At 42.8% G+C, this 21,348-nt stretch overlaps 1 long non-coding RNA gene and 1 pseudogene across 2 annotated transcripts; one reads left to right on the top strand and one right to left on the bottom strand.

The window, feature by feature from the left end:
* Window positions 1-8,724: 8,724 nt before the first annotated feature.
* LOC140690172 (uncharacterized) lies at window positions 8,725-19,961 on the bottom strand. Of its 2 annotated transcripts, XR_012065345.1 has the most exons (5): window positions 19,829-19,961; window positions 18,369-18,501; window positions 15,904-15,979; window positions 9,958-10,163; window positions 8,725-9,612 (listed from the first exon to the last, which is right to left on the bottom strand). It is a non-coding gene; the product is annotated as an uncharacterized lncRNA (long non-coding RNA). The 2 variants fall into 2 exon arrangements; XR_012065344.1 differs by lacking the exon at window positions 9,958-10,163.
* Window positions 10,353-12,924, top strand: LOC102534977 (large ribosomal subunit protein mL52 pseudogene; annotated as a pseudogene).
* Window positions 19,962-21,348: the final 1,387 nt, after the last annotated feature.

Genomic DNA, 21,348 nt, shown 5'->3' with positions numbered 1-21,348 from the left:
GTTTCTCTTTAAATTTCTTCATGTTTTAGATTTATCTGTGGGTCTTTCTTTGCTGATTTTATTTAGAAATTCTTATCACTGTTTTTACCCCTGAGGTTTGTAATAATAATCTCTACTAGACTTCATCCTTTATCATTTTCCTTCAATTCTTTTTTTCTTAAAAAGAAAAATTTTTTGCCTCCAGGCTTCCTTTCAATTTTCTTCATATGTTATCCAACAGAATAATTTCCTTATACTACAGAATGTGCCATTGCTGGGATGAATTCTTAAAATTAAGTTTTCAGATTTAATTCTCATTTACTTAGGATTGATTATTTGCCTTCCTGTCTGTATTTCAGTAAATAACCCTTGGTTCATCCTTTCCTTCTAATAGAAATATTTTTAAGTTTAAATAATTATCATCAAAATGATCATATTTCTAATAAGTAATGTTTTTCAAAATACCAAACTTAATCCCTTTAAAGCATTGGACATGAATACAAATGTGAACATACAGATAGCTCATCTGTGGGCACATTCTATAATAATGGACTTGGTCCATTTCTGCATTGTCCAATACGGTAGCCGCTAGCCCATATAGCTATGGAGGACTTGAAAGGTGGCTAGTACAGATGAAGAACCAAAGTTTAAATTGTATTTAATGCTTTTTAAAGTTTATTAATTTTTTTGGTGGGGGAGAGGTAATTAGGTTTATTTAGTATATGTTTATTCTTAGAGGAGGTACTGGGGTCTGAACCCATGACATCGTACATGCTAAGCATGTGTTCTACCACTTGAGCTATCCCCTTAAATTGTATTTAATTTTAATTAAGTTTAAATAGCCTCTTAGCTAGTGGCTATAGGATTGGACAGTGCAGGCTCAGACTTTCCAAGGGTCCTTTTCTACCTCCCAGATCCATTTTTAGGTGAACGTAGCTGAGCTACCTCAGGAAACAGAGATTACACTCGTGATGCTTTGCTGTAAATCCGAAATCCAAACTATCATAACTGTGTTTTCTCATCTGCCTTCCTAATTTTAAGAACCTAATGTTTTTTGAATTATTAGCTTATATTTATCAGTTCTCATTTATTACCTTCATCAGGCTTCCAATTAGGCTATTTCCAGGTTCGTGGGTGGTGAGACATGATAAGTACCTCATCTATCCCCTCTGCCTCCGGTACTATTTTTATCTATGCCATTTCAGTTCCTCTGTTTGTTATTTTATTCTCCAGCTATTCTAGGGAAAAAAGTACCTGAATTAACCCAGCAACCTATTACAAGAGTCTTAAAAGCCATAAAATATAATGAGACATTAGCACATGCTGATATAAATGCCCCTGGGATTTCTTAAAAGCTAGTTGCAAATTTTCTTTTGTTGTTGTTGTTATTATGCCTGTTAATATTTTTAAAAAGAGAGACAGAATTTGGCAGAGTGTCTAAAAATTCCTTTATACTAGGGGATAGAATTTTCCCTAAACCAATGCAGATACAGACCGTCCATCTGGCCCACATGCTTGGAGGGAAGGAGGGCAGAGGGTGGGCAGTAGAAGCCCTGATCATCTTCCATTTCTGTCATTAGGGATGCAGAGCTTTCTTGCAAGCTTTTTCTCTCATTTCTTTAAAAGTGATGGTGGAGTTGCTTGTTCCACCACCTCTTGTGTATAAACCCACTATCCGCACACCCCTGGTAGCGTCATCACAGCCACGGCTCCACTTGATGGACATCTTGCTTCCCTTTGACACGTTGCAGGTAAGGCTGACTTTCAAGACCCTTGGTCTAAACTGAAATTTCAAACATGACCCAGTCCAAATACTGCTCTTTTCCAGAAGTTAAGGAAAGGGAAGAGGAGAAAAATGAAGAGAAAACAGAAAAGGAAGGAGAAGAAAGAGGACAAGAAGGGCGCGCAGCAACAAATAGAAGGATGGTCTTGGATCTTCGGTAATTTACTAGGTTATAAATAATACTCCACACATAAGAAGTTTTCTTCTATTTAGCCTAAGTGTGTCCTTCAGAAAATTAGGGCTATTTTCCTTTATTCAATTCTCAGTGAAAATGAAAAATAGCTAGTTGTGATCTCGGATATAAAAATCATGATCTTCACTATTTTTTAAATCTTTCCTGATAGGTTTTCAATACAGACTATCAGCCATGATACCATAGTCATTTCACCCATGTTGTTTTATGCATTCCCCCTGCCGCCCCAGCTTCTTCTCTATTATTCTCCTATTAGTGATACTGTTTTCCTGTTAGTTTTAAATACTTCCCCCATGCTCACTCCATGTTCAGATCCTTGTTCTCAATGACCTCTGCATCCCTATCAGTATCTTACAAGCCATCACTCATTCCCTATCTTCTAGAACCTAAAATCTAATGTCTCCCTGAGTATATGAGCTGCCACCTTTCAGAATGGCATCCAGCTTGTTACTTAGGACTATACATACTCCTGGCTGGAACTGGCTACCTCGTTTGCAGAGCCCAAAGAATGATGAATACACAGCGCTACTTGCTCAAAATTACCATAAATTTCAAGACAGACCGCCGAGCATTAAACCAAACATGGGCTCCTCTAAGCATGGTGTCCTGGGTGACAGCTGACACCCCCATGAAGAAAGCCCTGTTTCCAGCTTTGTCATTGACACTGGAAAGGGCGGGAATAACACACTATTGGTTTCTTCCACTTCCTTTTCTCCAGATTCTTCTCTTTCCTTAGAGAAGGAGAATTCTATGTTAGGAACTGAGAGTTATTTTGTGCTTGGGCTCATGGCAGACTCAGAACCTACCTGTTCTAGAAGGACTGAGGATCTTGTTGGGGTCACGGAAGAATTTTTTGAGCAGGTGAGGAATGTGGCTCAATGGGCATGTTAGGAGGATTATTCTGGCAGCAGCCGGGAAGATAGACTCGAAGGGAATGTTGTAGGGTCAAGGAGTTCTGCCTCAGTCCAGTGAGAAATGAAGAGAGTCTGAACTAAAGCTACTACAGAGGGTAAAGTGAGGAGAGAGTAGACTTGAGGAATATACAAAAAAGAAATCAACAAAACTGTGTGACCAGTAAGATCGGGCAGCACGAGAGAAGAAGGAACAAAAAAACCCTTTTTTTAAACTCAGACTCACGGGACTAAGTTGAACTCAGCGAGAGTCACAGGGGAAACGAAAGCAGAGGGAAGCAGGCTTAGTGGGGAAGATGGGACCATTTGGGAAAATGTTGCGTTTGAAATGCTCATGGACATCTGGGGCAAGTCGTGTAATCACTTTCTTGAGTGTACTGATTTAGGAACTGTGCTGGTCCTTGGCCAATTTTCCATTGGATCCATTCCTTGCTCTTCCCTCAATTTGCTCTTTATTGCACGTTGTCAATCTTTGCAGGCTGTTTCTCTCAGAGTCTCTTTTCTGGGGCTGCTCGCTTGGTTTAGCCAAAGAGAAACTGGTGGGAGATTAGAGGGAGTAAGGCAGAAGCCAGGAAATATCTCCCTGTCTCTGCTCTAGGAGTGTCCTCCCACTGGGCTTGTCTCCTCCAAGGCTCTGTTCCTCCGCATAGACCAGTGGCTCCGGTTTCCCCCAAATCACTAGAGCCACTGGCCAGGGCATAGCCCCGCCTCTTCCTGTCATCCCTCCAGCCTAGTGGGTAGCAGCTTCCTGTCCTTGATTTTTGTGTTGTCTCAACACCTCCTTGTTTGTTTTTTTCCCTCTTTCCCATCGCCTGTGGGGATAAAATTTCTTGTATTTTAAAATGTAGAGTGTTTTCTTTTTTCCTGCTTGGATCCTACCTGATACAGAACTCATGAGCACACATAGATGTTTGTTAAAGTAAGTGAATGTTTTGAGATGGCAGATGAGGACTGAAAATTGTCAATTGAGTTTGGTAACAAGTTGGTAATATTAACAAGAGCATTTTTCAGGGGACTCATGAGCATGAAAGCCAGATTGCAGTGAATTTTAAAAACGGCTGAGAATTAAGGAAGTAATGAGTGCATATTTCAGAGTTTCATTTTTTTTTCTAGAAATTTAACTGTTAAAGGAAGTAGGGAAGGAAGTAGGATAGAGAGAATTTTTGAAGATGGGAAAGACTTGGATATAATTAAAATAAAATAGAGAAGAAAAAGAAGGGGTAAATGACAAAGAGAGATGCTAAGAGCCCAGTAGATAAATTGACTGCATTGGCAGAGGGTCATTTGTTTGTCTCAGATAAGAGAAAAAAACCTCAAGAATGATGTAGATGAAGATACTTTTGTAGGTGGAAGGTCAGATAAGAATTTGATTTAGTACAAAGTCAAGGACTTCTATTTTCTCTGTGTAATAGCAGAGGGTGTGCTCGTGGGTTTCCAGAGAGTGGTGGAAATCAGCACTGGTCCCTAAGGGGAATGGGAGAAATAGCAGATACAGGTCAGGGCCAAGTCATGGCGAGATTAAAGAGCAGTTGAAGTTGGCTCCCGCAAATGGTGTTTCCACTGTGATGCTCTCCAGTTTGACAATCTCAACCAGTGATGGGCTGGTTCCTTGGTGGACCTTTTTCTCCTATATCCCAGCTTTATCTTTGAAAAATATCTTGAATCCAACCGATTCCACCATCTCAATCACTTTGCTTTTATCTTGCACTCATCATCTCTGAGTTGGACGACCACGCTGACTCCTAACTAGGCTGATTGCTTTCACTTTTGTCTGTCTGCAGGCAAACCTTTACATAGCAGCCAATGGTCTTACATACAGAAAACGAAGTACGCCCCTCTCCAAGAGCCTCCAATAATTCCCCACCACACTCAGAAGAAATAGAAATGTCCTTATGAGACCTAAAGGACCCCGTACCATCTAGCCCCGTCCCACCTCTCAGTGACCTGCTCTCCCCTCCTTCTTCTCTGTCCACATCGCCTTCCCAGTCTTTCCTGATCACACCAAACTCGTGTTCGTGTCAGGCTGTCACACTTCTAGTCCCTTCTGCCAGGATGCTGCTGCTGGCTCCTGCATTCCACTCAAGCGTCTTATTCAGGTTTCATGTCCTGAATATGGCCTTTCGTCCCCACCTTGCTAAAATTGCACTCCAAATCTGATGCTTTTTTTCTTCTTTAGAGCATCTATTACTAGCAGCTAAAATGTAAGCTCCAGAGGCTGAGACATTGGCTGTCTTGCAAGAACAGTGCCTAGCATTTGTAGATGCTCAAACATTTCTTTCCTTATTTTAACTAATACTCAAATCTAAACAGATATTTCTCCAGTGAAGACATCCAGATGGCCAACAGGCACATGAAAAGATGCTCAACATCACTAATTATCAGAGAAATGCAAATCAAAACTACAATGAGGTATCACCTCATACCGGTCAGAATGGCCATCATCAAAGTCTACAAATAATAAATGCTGGAGAGGGTGTGGAGGAAAGGGAGCCCTCCTACACTGTTGGTGGGGATGTAATTTGGTGCAGCCATTATGGAGAACAGTATGGAGGTGCTGTAAAAAACTAAAAATAGACTTAGCATAGGATCCAGCAGTCCCACTCCTGGGCATATATCTGGAGAAAATTCTAATTCAAAAAGATACATGCAACCCAATGTTCAAAGCAATGCTATTTAGAATGCCCAAGACATGGAAATAACCTAAATGTCCATCCACAGATGACTGGATAAAGAAGATGTGGTATCTGTCTGTCTGTCTGTCTGTCTATCTATCTATCTATCTATCTATCTATCTATCTATCTATCTATCTATGCAATGGAATATTACTCAACCATAAAAAGGAATGAAATAATGCCATTTCAGCAATATGGATGGACCTAAGGATTATCATACTAAGTTAAGTCAGACAAAGAAAGTCAAATAGCACATGATATCACTTATATGTGGAATCTAAAACAAAGGTGAAATTCTTTACAAAACATAAATAGTCTCATAGACATTGAAAACAAACTAACGGTTACCAAAGGGGAAAAGGAGAGAGGGATAAATTAGGAGTTTGGAATTAACATACATAAAATAGATAAGCAACAGGGATCTACTTCCTGTATAGCACAGGGAACTGTATTCAATATCTTGTAATAACTTAATAATGGAAACTATAAAGATTATTACAATATCCTGTAATAACCTATAATGGGAAATATAAATATATATATATATATACACACACATGTGTGTATAACTGAATCACTTTGCTGTACACCTGAAACACTGTAAATCAACTATACTTCAATTTAAAAAACATTTATAAAATAAAGTAATATTTGACTCTTCCATCTCTATCCCCATAAGAATGTTTATCTAGTCTAGTGAGCCAACAAACTGACTTTTGCATCTTTCTGCTGCAAGCTCCGATTTTTCTCAAACTTTAACATGTCTCAGAATCACCTGGAGGGCTTATTAAACACAGGTTAATGGCACACAGCCTCAAAGTCTCTGATTTCGAAGACATGAGGTGGGGCTGGCTGGAAAACAGCGCCATGAACAAGTCGCCAGGTACCTCTGATCCTGGTACCACACTTCGAGAACATAAGAAACACCTGCGACAAATATCACCTCCAGCAGGGTCCCTCCTTCTCACCTGTGTCACCCATCACCCCTTCTGCAATTGCCAGCAGCATCACAGAAAGCCAGGAGGACTTGTGCCTGGACTCTGTTCCTCGAGAGAAGGGCATTCTTGTGAGATGAAGCACAAAGCTTCCATTTCTCACTCTTGGGATTTTGTGCTGTAGTCAGATTCTGAAAAAAAGTCCATGGGAAAAAATGCTTGTGGAACATTATGCATTCTAGTTATGTCAAAATGTGTAAAGGGAATGCTTTGCACTTTCATGCCCTTCATGTCAGGCTTTAGGTCAGTGCTTTCTGTGTCTTGCAGAATACATCAGGGTCACCAGCACTTCCACAAGGCTGTGGCTGGCCACAGACAATCAAACAGGGCTCTGTGGTGGCGATCGCAAGTCTAGGCATGACAGATTGTTTAACTTCTGCCCTGAGCTATTCAAAGGGAACAGGAGCAAGATTCCATTCTTGAGCTGTGGCTGAGACTTCTTATTTACTCCAGTGGGTCATGGGGGGTGGAGTGAAGGGGAGAAGCTTCTGGAGGTTTTCTCATTTTAAAGGTGTGTGTGATGGTCTGAATGTTTGTGTCCTCCCCAGAGTTCAGATGTTGAAACCTGACCCCCAAGGGGACAGCATTAGGAGGTGGAGCTTTGGGGTGATGATTAGGTCGTAAGGGCAGAATCCTCATGAATGGGATTAGTGCCTTTACAAGAGAGGCCTGGGAGGGCCCCCTCACTTTGTCTACTATGTGAAGTTGCAATGAGAAGACCACTGTCTATGAGGACGTGGGTCCTCAATGGATGCTGAATTTGCCGGTGTCATGATCTTGAACTTTCCAGCCGAACAGAATAAGACAGTGTGGATTTGTTTTGTGTGTGTGTGTGTTTCAGCTTCCACTTAGATGGATCATCCTGGAGCACTTCCGGTCCTCTAAGAGGCTTCTCTGTTTCTTCCCTACCCCAGCCTTTTTCATGCACAGTTAAAGTTGAGTGATAATTCTGAGCTCCATAGTCCTTCTGCTTGCTCCCTGATAATCTCCTATGGCTCATTCCCCAGAGCAAAATGACTAAAGCTCTTTCTGAGAATGTAATAGCCGGGGTGGGTGCAAGGGGACCCATTCAAAAGTTATGATCCATTAATACCCTAGCCAGAATTTGTCTGTGATGGGCTAATCATGCTCTTAGTAGGTTTTTGAACTCAGGAAAGAAAAGTTTTGTGGGAAAATGGTGGGGAGGTGGGATCAGAGAAGTCCTAGGGTAAAAAGAGTGGCAGACAAGTGACCCTTGTGACAGAATTGTTGTTAATCTTGACTGTTATGGTGAGGACACAAATCTACATGCATGACAGTATTGCACAGAGCTAAAGCCACACACACACAACTGCATGTAAAACTGGTAAAATCTGAATAAGGTGGAGTGTATGAATACCAATATCCTGGTTGTGATATTTACACATGGTACTAGATGTCACCACTGGGAAACTAGGCGAAGGGTACATGGGATCTCTCTGTGTTATTTCTTACAACTGCATGTGAACCTAAAATGATCTCATAATAACCATTTAAAAAAATAATTTCAGCAGCAGCATCACTGACCCTACCTGGGTGTTCACCTGTGCCAGGTAGACCGTCCTAAATGCTCTTCTCTTCCTGAGGAAGAATGTGCCTATCATCACTCCATGGTTTCTGGAAAATTCTCCATTATACATTGGCATCAAATAACCACATCTGTTTATTGTGTGCTTTCTAAGTGGCCAGCCGCTTTTCACAAATTATTCCATTAAACCTTCACAGCAAGTCTGGATGTATTATCTCCACTTTGTTGATAAGAAAATGGAGGCGCAGAGAGGTCTTGTCCAAAATCATATAACCATCGTGAGCAGAACCAGCGGAGACACTTAGATGGGTGGAGCCCGAAGCTACTCCCCAGCCTCTGAGCTCTGCTGCCCCCAACACCGAAACTCCAGACTCAAACAATCATTTAATTTCTCCCTGATGCTAAATGTTTTTCAGTCTCCTGGTGTCCACTGACTAGGCGTGAATCTGCTTTATTTTGCTGGGCTATGTGACAGATACAGATCTTGCCTATTCATTTTGCAAAGCACACTCTGGGAACTTTCTTTGCTATGTTAATCTAGTCACTACTCAAGGCTCAGACAAGTTTTTTTTTCACTTACATGGTTCAGTACACACAGCGGCAATGCACTATTTAATGTTTAATAACATCATCACGATGATGGCAGTGACATTTTGCGTTGAGGGTCTGCAGGAAGCAATCAGCATCTCAAACATATAAGCCATCAACTCGTCCAGTTTCTCTCACCCCCGCGTCACTGCAGAGCACCTGGTGGGGTACTGAGGACTTAACCGGTTATCTCTCGGGCCCCCTGAGCAAGGGGGGAACATTCTGTTTCTCCATCGCCCTATAATCCCAGAGACTAGACACGCGGAGCCAGAAGGAATGGCCGAAGATAAGCAAAGAAATTCACAGCACCCGGCCGCAGGCCCCAGGTGACCACGTGGCTCCCTCCACGCTTCCTGCGGGCCTCGCACACTTTCACTTTTCTCCTGGGGCGCCCGCCCACTCCGAGCGACTCCACGTCCTGGTTTTCCCCGGGCTCCCTCCCCGCGCCAGCCGGCTGCGTGTAAACACGCGGGGCTGCGCGCAGGGCCGCGGCGATTGGAGGAGCGGCGCCTGGCCTCCCGCCGCAGGGCCGCCGAGCTGTCAGTTACGCGTACAGTGCGGGCTAGATTTTGGCGCCACAGCTGGGAGTGAGGCTTTTGTTCCAAAACAAAAACAAGCGCCTGAATGGCAGTGCTGCCAGCGCCCAGCCCGGCGAGGCGGGCAAAAGGAGCTGCCTGGTGAGTGTTTGTGACCTGTCATTAGAGACGGCTCCCTCTGCTTCTAAATGATCACGTGGAGGCAAGGTGGCAAATTATGTTTGTCCCCACCACCACCCTGCTCAAGCCACCGAGGTGACTGTTAGACACCAGGCTCTAATCGCCAGCCTGTGAGCTCAGGTGGGAACGCACCTGGGTGGTGATCCACAGTGTCCTTTCCAGCGCTTTTTGCCTCCTCTGTCGAAGAACTTCTGTTTTCCCTCTGCAGCTGAAAGGCTGGCCTTCTGGCTGAAACAAGTTAAACGATGGATTCATTTATTCCAGGAAGACAAGCAAGGCATTGAATGTCATAATGCGGTTCACCTGATTTGTGCTCTCTGGTTAAAAATACAGACAGTCACTCTCTAGCATATGATTTGTTTGCTTTTTGCTAAGTTAGAACACATCCAGATCCAAGTTGTTACCTACTTTTGAGAAAATTCGTATGGGAAAATCTGAATCACAAACCAGACAGATTTAGGGGTGAATATTCTTATCTCAGAAAGGATCCTTCAAACTCCAAAAGCATTTAAAAGACTTGAACACTCCCCTACGCCCACCCCCTGCCAGCCTCCGGGGTGGGGCAATCTCTACCTCAGTCAGTGGTGCTGATTCATAAAGCGTCACAGTTAAAAATGTATTCCTTCTGCTGTAGACTCAGTCTTGTTGGAATGAAAATGCTTTTGAGGAAATGATGAGGTTAAAAGGTAGTCATTTACACCTCAGTGTAAATGAGTTTAATCACTTTCTTCTTGAGAGCAGGTTGTCAAGAAGGGAAGAGACTAGTTGCAACTGGGTTCCTGAAAAGAGACAGAGGAACAATAGGAGTGGCAATAAAGGCAAAAAGAGAGAGTCTGGGGGCCTCAGAACATTCATGTTTGGGGCTTCACAATTCTGGGAAAAGGTAGCCTTTTAAAGAGAGTAGTTTTTTGTTTTTGGATTTTTTGGGGTTTTTTTTTGGTATTTTGTTTGGCTTCTGTTTTTCTGTCTGTCTGATAGAACTTTCTGTGGCAGTGGAAGCATTCTATAGCCACACTGTTCCAATGTGGTAGCTACGAGCCAGATATGGTTACTGAGCACTTGAAATATGATTACTGTGACTGAGGAACTGAATTTTAAATTTTCTTTCATTTTAATAGCTGTGTGTGGGTAATAGCACCTCTATTAGGCCATGCAGCTTTGGAGCATTTGAAACATTGAATTTGCCCACAAATCTTCAGGAATAAGGAATTACATGAAGTCAGTGTGGTGGCAGCTTCTCAGATGGCCCCCCAGTGACCCTGCCTCCCTGAGGAGACAGCCTCCTTTTGAGCAGAGGCTAGACCTGCCCACATGCTTCTAACAAGGGAATATGGCGGCCCACTTCCGGCTCCTCTCCTCAGCATGGCTGCTTTGGGTACACTGCTCTCCACAGGTGTCCAGAGCAGTGGGGTTAGGGCGGGCAGCCGGTGGCGACTCCAGCAAGGCCCTGCTGCCAGCCCCTCCAGCTACGGGACCCTTCAGGAACTCCCAGACTGGTCTTAAGTGAATGGCCGCCCTGCTCCTCCAGTGAAAGGCCAGCTTGGAAGGAAAGCCCACAGGGAAAAGTCTGCAAGACGAGTTGTGCTGCTGTCACAGGAAATGGACGCTGGATTACAGGCATGGCAGCTCAGGCAGCAGGAGAAGGTGCAGGAAGAAGAAAGGAGGCAGAAGAATGCTCTTAAACCCCACGGGGCCTCTACTGCAGAACCCACAGCCAAGTCAGTAAAAAGCTCTGGCTCCCTTCCCCAGCCTCTCTCCGGCTTTCTTTTCTATCACCTAGATGCATCATCCCAGCCAGAAGAAAGCCTTCATAAAACGTGCCCCATCTGTCTTCAGAGCCAAAAGGATAGACACCTGTAAGATCACTGCTTGGAAGGGCTGGCTCAGTGCCCTCATCCCCGGCTCCATTCCAGTCCAGCAGAACCTTGCTCTGGGGTATTTGCCCCTCGTTTTCAGGCCACAGGACTGGCCCACCTATGAGCAGTAGCTGCTCTGCGAACATGAAAAGGGGGAACACTTTTCCTGGTTTTAGCCAGGCACTCAAGCTTTTAACAGCCCATACACAGCTCCGGCCACATGCAGCAATGCATTTCATAAATGTTTTGATGAAAAAGGAAAAAAAAAAGAGAATATGGCAAAAGTAGTGGGGTGTCACTTCCAAGGTCAGATGAAAAAGAGACTGTGACTCTGTCTGGAGCACACTCTATGGCTCTCTCACTCCTCTGATCTGAGGGCAGCCAGCTGCCACTGTCATCAGTCGCCCTATGGGAGGTCCCTCTGGAAAGTAAGTGATGTCCCCAGTCAACAGCCAACAAGTGGCTGAGGCCTGAGGTCCAATACTCCTCAAGGGACTAACTGCTGTCAGCAGCCACGAGAGAGAGCTGGGGAGTGGCTTCTCTGCCATTAGAGCTACAAGGTGACTGCAGCCCTGGCCGACACCTAGAGTGCAGCCTTGTGAGTCTTGGAGCTAAAGTCACCCAACTAAGCCATGATGAATTCCTGACCCACCCCCGAAAAAGTGAGCTAATAAATGTGTGTTGTCTTAAGTCACTACATTTGGGGGAAATTTATTACACAGCAATAGACTGTAATATGGTTAGGCCTATTTAAAATACATAGCTCAGTGGTAGAGCATTTGCTTAGCGTGCATGAGGTCCTAGGTCCCAGTACCTCCACTAAAAAAAAAAAATTTTTTTTTAAATACATTTGTACTGGTTAGGGGATCATTAGATCCAGGGAAACCTCCAAATATCAGTGTCTAATGCAATAAAATTTCTGTTCTTTTAAAAGCCCAATGTGGGTGGTCTTCTGATGGTCATTTAGGGGCTCAGTGCCTTTTCAGTTTTGACTGTACCATTTTTAACTTAGAAATCCGTTTTTATTCCAGCCAACTAAAAGACGGAAGTTGCAGAGTGGAGCCATGGGTGAGATGTTTCGGTGGGAGAACAGCCCTGGAGATGACGCATACCAGTTCTGCCCCTGTTCTGCTGGCCAGACCTCAGTCAAATGATCCCACTGAACCATCAGTCAGACTGGGAGACCTGACCCGTGTCCAGGGTGAACGAGAAGCAGGTTCTGGGACCTTTGTCACAACACAGCATCCTTTAGGGTAGTAAGCTCCTTGACCAAAACAAGCCTTTTCATGCCTGGCCAAACCCCAGGATGGTGCAGACAAGACCTCTTTACACATAACAGGTGATGGTGATGACAGAATGGGAAAGAGACTGATTGTGCCCCCTAGCTCACGAAGTTGTCAGAATGTTCTAGTCCTCTAAGTGTCCATGAGTTAGCCCAAAGTTAACCGAATCAAAATTGTTTCTAGGAAGGCAGGGCCACAGTTTCGGAAATGACGATGGAAAACACGTCGGTACATGTTCAGAGGGGATTTCCGAACTCCAGAGTAGGAGCCAGGATGGAATTCCATGAGCTGAGGCATCCCTCAGATGTGATTCCAAAGGTACTGTCAAGTCTCTCATTGCTTCCGAGACCAGCTCGGATTTTCCGGCTGCTGCTCCCAATGTGACCATCAGTCCTAAGGGGTATAGCTAAAGGGAAGGAAAGAAAAGATGATTTTGATTGACTTTTGTGGCTTTAGAACATATTTTTTTTGTACAATTTTATTTATTTTGTGGGGGAAGGTAATTAGATTTATTTATTTATTTTTAGATGGAGGGACTGGGGATTGAACCCAGGATCTCATGTGTTGCTAAGCATGCACTCTACCACTGAGCTATACCCTCCGTCTGATTTCTGCAGCTTTAAATTGAGGAGCTGTCACTCTTGTATCAATACATTTTTAAAAAAATATCACCCCTCCTCTCATCTCCCTGCACCCTTCCACCTACCTCCCCCTTAACCTGGTAGCTTGTTCCCAACAACTGAGTCAGTGAAGATGAGGTTGTTAATTGAAGTAGTCACATAACCAAGAGAGAAAGAAAGGAAGGAAGGAAAGAAGGAAGAAAGGGAAAGAGGTTAAAAAAAAGAAAGAAATTTAAAAAAAATAAAAAGAAAGAATGAAAGGAAAGAGAAGAATGTATGGGGCGCATCTGAAGGCAGATTTCCCAGGTGCTAATGGAGTTCAGGCTCCTCCGAGGCTGAGGGCGCTCCTCCAGCCAGGAGCCAGAGAAGCAGCTGCTCCAGCACATGCCCAAGGCTGGGCGTCCTGCCCTAGTCTGGGCGTCCTCTGTGATACAGAATTTTTAACAGCTTTATTGAGATATGATACACAGAACATGAAACAAACGCATTAATTTAAATGTGAATTTAGCACAATTCACTGCGTTTTAGTATGTTCACAGAGTTGTGCAACCATCACCACATCTAACTTTCGTACGTTTTCATTAAAAGAAACCCGGAACCCATTAGCAGTCAGTCTCCCCATTCCTGGCCCGACTCCCTTAACGCAGGCAACCACAAATCTACTTTCTGTTTCTATAGACTTGTCCATTCTGGGCATTTCATGTAACAGGAGTCGTATAACATGTGCTTTTTTTGTGACTGGCTTTTTTCATTTAGCGTAAAGTTGTCAAGGTTCACCTATGTTGTGGCATGCATCAGAACCTTACTTCTTTTCACTGATGAATAATAGTCCGTGGTATGGCTATACCACAATTTCTTTATGCAGTCATCACTCGTTGGGCATTTGGATTGATTGTATTTACTTTTGTGTCTATTTAGTATACACCCTGCCAGTGGTCCCAGAGTTGTGGGCGGGAGTGGCAAAATGCCAGACTAGCTTCGTATCCACCTGGCCTCTTGTGACAACTTGCCTCTGGAAGTTGTCAGGGAGCATGAGGGCTTTTGTTCTGATTCCTGGAGAAGGATCTGAAACTGAGGCTGCTCTGTGCCCTGGTCAGGGTACACTAAGACCCAGGCTTCCAGGTGGCTTCCCTCTGCCCCGGGACCAGCCCAATGTGGGTAGGACATGAGGGAGAGTGAAAGGACCTGACCTAACGCAGCCAGCTGCTAGGGAGCCACGCCAACTCTGATCAAAGAGCCAAAGTTCTCCGAGGGCTTGCTCTAGCAAGAAACCCTGCCTGAGCAAGAAACTGGAGGAAGATGTAACTGCGGCTTTCCTCATAGCTGTAAGACATTTTTCTAAACTGTCATTTTTTTTTTTAAGTGTGGTCAACTGTGCTAAAGGAAAGGCTGGATTATCCTTCTACTTTTTCAATAGAAACACATTACAAAATTATTTTCATAAGAAGAAATAATAAGAGTACAGAGAGAGGAGTGATGTCAGTGAAACTGGTAAAGAGTGCCAACATGCTTCTCCATAAAAGCAAAGAAGAACCTGGCAAAAATGGTCAGAATCAACTTTCTCACAACCCTGGAAACTAACTAAGGGCTTGCAGTAATCGGGGAGTGCTTATTCAAGGAAAATAGTGCATCTCTGTAAGAATAGTCAGCTTTGCAGCATTTTTATCTAGCCTGGGCCCAGCCCCACAGCCCAGCTCAGAGGTAGCCTTGAAAAGACAGCCCGCTTTTCCAGAACCAAAGGGACAGAATGGACCTCATTTACAAAGGACTGTAATTTTTTTCTTTTTATTTGGTGGCTCCATGGAAGATTTCAAAACATTTGTCTTTATTTGCCCTGATTTGGAAGTGGACCAGTTCAAAAGCTACTGGGAAGGAATGGGGCATTTGTCCAAAGTATTTACAGGCAAATATTTTAGTTGCTGCTGCCTGAGGCTATAGATAACAGTCAGTATAAACCACAAAGCTTGGGCGGAAAGGCTGGGAAGTGAGATGTCCTTAAAGGCTTTGAAAACACACGCATATTCCTGGGAATCTAGAATGCCATGGTGCTCAGGAACAATATGAGAAAGCTGTAGGATCTGACCCCTGGCTGACCTTGAGAATCTGCATCAGGAGAGGGCGAAGGCTAAGGCAGAGCTGTGAACTGCCAGGCTGAGTGATGACGACACGCCCACCCCACATACACAGAGCCCCTTGACCAAAATTTTGAAATATTTTTGGTATCAGGCATTTAAGGAAATTCTGTCCAATCATTAGCTGACCACTAATCTAACAGAACAGTGACTTCAATGGCCAAGTATGGCAAAGAATACAGGCTTTTCAGAATTAGTTCATAAAAGTCATCATATAAATAAACAACAATAATTAAAATAAACAGCAAACAATAAACCTTGAAAAGAGAAGACAACCTAATCTCCAGAGTTGGCCACATTATAATATTCAAAATGTTTGCTTTTCAACTAAAAATTATGGAACATGCAAAGAAAAAAAGAACATATGGTGCAAACACAGGAAAAATAAAAATTAGTAGAAGCTGTCCCTGAGGAGGTCCAGACATTGAACTTACTAGTAAAAGACTTTAAATGAACTACATAAAATATGTTCAAAGAGCTAAGGGAAACCATATCTGAAGGACTAAAGGAAAGTATCAGAATGATGTCTTACCAAATAAAGAATATCAATAAAAAGAAAGTATATTTTTAAAGGGTCAAATAGAAATTCTAGAGCTGAAAAGTACAATAACTGAAATTAAAAATTTACCAGAGTTGTTCAACAGCAGATTTGAGCACGTAGAAGAATCAACAACTTGCAGAAAGGTCAATTGAGATTATCCAGCCTGAGGAAAAAAAGAAAAAAGAATGAAGTAAAAAATGAATGAAGTCTTAGGAACCTGTGGGACACCATCATATGCATAAGGCCAGTCCTAGAAGGAGAGGAAAAAGAGGAAGGAGGGGAGAAGTGTTTGAAGAACTAATGGCAGAAAACTAAAATTTGATAAAAAGCATACTCTGCACATCCAAGAATCTCAATAAACTCCAAGTAGGATAAACTCAAAGAGATCCACAATGATCCACATTATAATCAAACTATCGAAAGATAAAAACAAAGAATCTTGAGTGCACAGAGAGAAAAATGACTCATCACCTCCAAGGGCACCTTAATAAGATAAACAGCTGATTTTTTTTATCAGAAACCATGGAGGCCAGAAAGCAGCAGAACAAGGCACTTGAAGTGCTCAAAGAGAAAAAAAGTCAATGAAAAATGTCTAATAAAAGTATCTTTTAAAAATGAAGAGAAATAAAGATATTCCCAGGTAAACAAAAAGAGAGTTTGTTGCTACCAGGCTCATCTTACAAGAAATGCTAAAGAAAGTCCTTAGGCTGAAACAAAAGGACACTAGATGCTAATTCGTAGCCATATGAAGCAAAAAGTTCTCCAATAAAGTTAACTAAATGAGTAAACATAAAAGACAGTATTGCTATATTTTTTGTTTGCAACTAAATTTTTTTCTATCTGATTTAAAGACAACTGCATAAAGCGATATTTATCAATCCATCCCGATGGGCACACAGTGTATACGGATATAACATGAAGTGGTAACAGCAGTAACAGTAAGATCAACAGAGAAGGAAAACTGAGCAATGTGGGAGCGAATATTTGGCATACTGTAATTAAGCTTGTATTAATCTGAACTAGATTGTTATAAATTTAGAGGTTAATTGTAATCCCCAGGGCAACCATTAGGAAAAGAACTCAAAAATATGTAGTGGAAGGAATGACAAAGAACTAAAATGGCACACTAGAAAATATATATTTAACAAAAAAAAGGGCAGTAATGCAGGAGTTGAGGGCCAAAAAATATATGACATATAGAAAGCAAATAGCAAAATGGCAGGAATTCTTCCTTACAATGTAAATGAATTTAACCCTCCAATTAAAAAAAAACCAAATTGATAAAATGGATTTAAAAAGATCCAATTATATGATGTCTCACAAAAGACTCATTTTAGATTCAAAGATTACAAATAGGTTGAAAAGGTAAATCTACAGAGACAGAAAGGAGATTGCCAGAGCAGACTTGTGGAGGGGAAAGTGGAAAATAATTGCTTAATGGGTATGGGGTTTCTTTGTGGGGTGATGAATATGTTCTGGAACTAGACAGAAGTGATGGTTGCACAACATTGAGAATGTACTAAGTCCCACTTGAACTGTTCACTTTAAAGTGGTTAATTTCATGTGATGTGAGTTTCACTGAAATAATTTTTTAAAAAGAAATACAGAACTGTTACAAGCTTACAACATGAATGAATCTTTAAAGTGTTGTGCTAAGTGAAAGAAAGTGGACACAAAAGACCACATATACTGTATGATAAAATTTATATGAAATGCCCAGGATAGGCAAATCCACAGGGACAGAAAGCAGATTAGTGTTTGCAGGGAAGAGGGATTGACTACTAATGGTGACAGAGATTTTAGGGGAGTGATAGAAATGTTTTGCAATTAGATAGTGATGGTTGCATGACATAGTGAATATACAAGAAAATACTGAATTGTATGCTTTCAAATTGTGAACTTTATGGAATATAACTTTGGTCTCAATTTTTAAAAAGTATCAGAGAAAAGACATACGGGAAAAGAGTTGTGTCAGCCAGTTAATTCATAACAGTGATAATAAAATTATTATGCCATTTTTCTGAATTTTGCGATGCTTTCCAGCTTTTAAAATTTTTTTTTATTTATTTCTTTGATCAGGGGAGGTAATCAGGCTTCTTATTTATTTATTTTAACAGAACCACTGAGGATTGAACCCAGGACCTCGTGCATACAAACCATGTATTCTACCACTTGAGCTATCCCCTCGCCCGCTTTTCAGCTTTTTATTATTTGTAGTTTGTTGTGATGTCTTCTCTCACTCCAAATGAGTATTTATTTTGGTATCTATTTTCTGTTTTTTTCCTCTTTCCTAAGAAGGCTCTTGAAGTTAATTAAACTTCAGGTCCCATAAAACCAGAAACTCAGCCACCCGTTGCTCTACAAGATTAAGGAATTCTGTCACCAGGCAAGCTGTGCAGTTTCAAGGGGAGTCACTGCCGACTCCTCCACATCTCTCTACCCTGACCCACTGTTCCCCCACTCTCCGGGGATGCCCTTCTGTCCCCATCACTTACACCGCCACTGCCTTCATCCGGATTAATAGCGCCAGGCAGACTCTGGCAATCACCTACCTGTTCTCCAGTTTCACAAACCACTGCCTCCAATCCTCCTCCAAATGGCTGCCAGGGAAAATCTTGCCGAAACACACATTGTCTCCTTTCTTCCCTTCTCATCTCTACCGAGAAGCCTTCCAAGGCTCTTTATCTGTAGGATGAAGAACACATTCCTGAACAGGTCCCAGCCTGTCTTTCCAGACCCGTCTCATGGTCTTTCCCTCATTGAAACATGTCTCTGCATCACGACTCATGCCCGCCTCTTCCCTGTTCTCCAGACTCCCACGTTTTCCATGTCTCTTCTTATCTCCTGTGCAGTTCTTCTCCTGCCCAGGGTAACCTCCCTCATCTTCTCGGGGAGTTCTTCATCTGTCTGTACTCAGCTCAGGTGTTGTTTCTACAAGGTTTCCCGGTGCCCTCTGCGGCTTTTCTCATCCTTGTACTTACTGGTACAGATACGTATGCATTCTACACATTTACCTGTTTACAAATCACCTCAACATTTGAACTATTTCCCTATATATGTGTGTGTGTGTGTGTGTTTGTGTGTGTGTATTATGTATATATAATATATATATTAATGTATATATATAAAACATACATATGTTTTAAATTTGTTTCCTAAAGAATTAGGGGTCTATCAACATACCTAAGGCAGGGATAGCATCTTATCTATTTAAAAAATATTTTCCTTGGTAGTTACTGCATTTTCTGCATACAGTATGCACTTACCCACGTGCCAGGCATTGATATCACGGAGTAAATGCTTTCTTAATGTAATTGAATTACAAATATCTATATACATGTGTGTGTATTTAATAGTTCTTTTCCTTAAGGACTTTAGATATTGAATAAAGAAACAAGCACACGAGAACAATGAAGGCTACTACTATTATAACTAAGTGTCAAGCACTATACTGCAGACTAGTGAAATGGGAGGTGAAGAACCTTGAGACTCCTAACACAGGGAGAGAATTTTAAGATTTTCAAGGGGAGACAAGGGAATTATTTGATCCCGGTGGGACACATTTGAGTAATTTAGCATTTTCTTTGGGTGTATGATCTTCTTGTACTGAGATGAAAGACATACAGGAATTTAAGAACTTTTACGACTCCAGTGAAAGTTCCCTCCCGCCAAACGGCAACACCATTTTGCAAGGGAGAGGGAAATGGGGACCCGGCTAGGTTCACTGAGTCCATTTATGGAACCAAAATAAAAGGAAGCGCATTTCGTTTTCCTCCCAGGGGAGGTGGCAGGCAGGGCTTTGCCAAGGACTCAGTGATGGGTTAGTAGAAAGTAGAAGACACCTTCCTCACCTTGTTTTGCTGGACTAGAATTCCCAGAAGACTGCAAAAAACAAGACAAACTTACACTCTAGTTCTTTGTGTGGGAGGAGGAGAGGAAAGTCACCTCTCTTCTGGTACGCTGATGCAAAGGAGATTTGTAAGCTCCTGGGGGAGGCATGTGGCTTACTTACTGTGCGTATTTTATATATCTTAATGTCTTTGGCTTTCTTCTTTTTCTCTCTCTCTGTGATGAGTCTGCTTTGGAAGGCTTGCTCGGATGCTTTTCCCCTTCCTTTCTTGCTCGCGACCCAAAGTCTGCCTGTGCCCAGCACCCAAGCACCGCAGAGACACTCGGGAGGACTTGACTCTGCCTGAGAGTATGAAGGATGACGTACCAAGAGGAGAAGATACTCTCTGTTCCGGAAGAACCGCTCTTTAATGGAGGGACTAAATATAAATCATGAGATGAACCAAGGGAAGTATTTTGGGTATTTAACAGAAAATCTCAAACCACAGCAAAATAAGTGACTTTGACACTTTGTTCCTTTTTTCCTTCCTTCAGCAAACCACTGAGTGTGTGCTATGTGGTCGGCACTGGGCTAAGCATTTGAATGACACTGATGGATAAGTACCCAAAGGAGGGAGACTCAAAGAATCTTGCAAGTAAATGTAAAGAAGTGTCACTGTGTGCTCAGAAGAGAAGTTAGGGCTGGAGTGGGGTGGGTGGGGTGGGGTGGAGGCACTCTTAGGTAAAGAGGACCTCCCACACCAAAGCCCTGCAGCCAGAGGACACGGGATGGCTCACAGGACCCCAAGTCTGGAAGCACAGCTGGGCCTCAGGGGAGCCTGGAGCCTGGCCTAGAAAGTTTCTCTCTTTGTCTGTCTCTGTGTCTCTCTCTCTCTCCTTCACATTCTTTCCCTGCTCCTTCCCGTGCCTGCAATCCTCTTTGCTGTCCCTGCACCCCAGATTGGACTTTACCTGATCTTCCAGTTCAAAGACCCAGGGGAGACCAAGGAGATTGCCTAGAAGCTCTGTGCACCCCCCGCCCCACCCTTGTTGATTCCTTGCTGAGTTAGTTGAGGCGCAGAAGCACGTGGGTGTGTCACATGTGGATTTAGTGTCTCACCCCCAGAGTGCTCAGGGAAGGGAATTTTCACTAATATGTAATGGCCCAACTCCATGTTCTTCTGCAGTGCCCAAACAGATTTTAAAAACAGATATGTGGGTGGCAGTCCATTACCCTGACAGAACAACCATCATTCTCTTGACAAACGTATTAACTGTGTACTAGGTAATATGTACTAGGCACTGTGATTGGTCCTGGGGAAACAAAACCAGTCTGGGACCTCAAGCTGCTCATAACCTAGGTGGGGGGCAGGCACATTAACCAACAGGACTTTACATCCTTGAGCACTTTGCAGAATACTTCTTGTCTTCAGTTCAATTTAACTCAATTCAGTTACCAGATTACAGGCACCATGAGAGGGAATACAAAGATAAATGCCTGGACTCTAGCCCCAAGGAGTTCAGAGTCTAGGAGGGAAAACAGACATATCAACAAATATTAACAGTGCAGAGTGACAAGTCAGCGCTTGAAGTATGTGAAAACTTCACAGGCAGGAAAGAGAAGGGAGTGGTTATCCCCATCCTCCAAATCCCCACCCCAACCTGGACAGAGTAATTGCTAAAGTAGTCGGGGAAGAGGTGACA

Source organism: Vicugna pacos, chromosome 29, assembly GCF_048564905.1.
Source record: "Vicugna pacos chromosome 29, VicPac4, whole genome shotgun sequence".
In the NCBI taxonomy this organism is placed as follows: domain Eukaryota; kingdom Metazoa; phylum Chordata; class Mammalia; order Artiodactyla; family Camelidae; genus Vicugna; species Vicugna pacos.
This window is presented reverse-complemented; position numbering and strand designations above follow the sequence as displayed.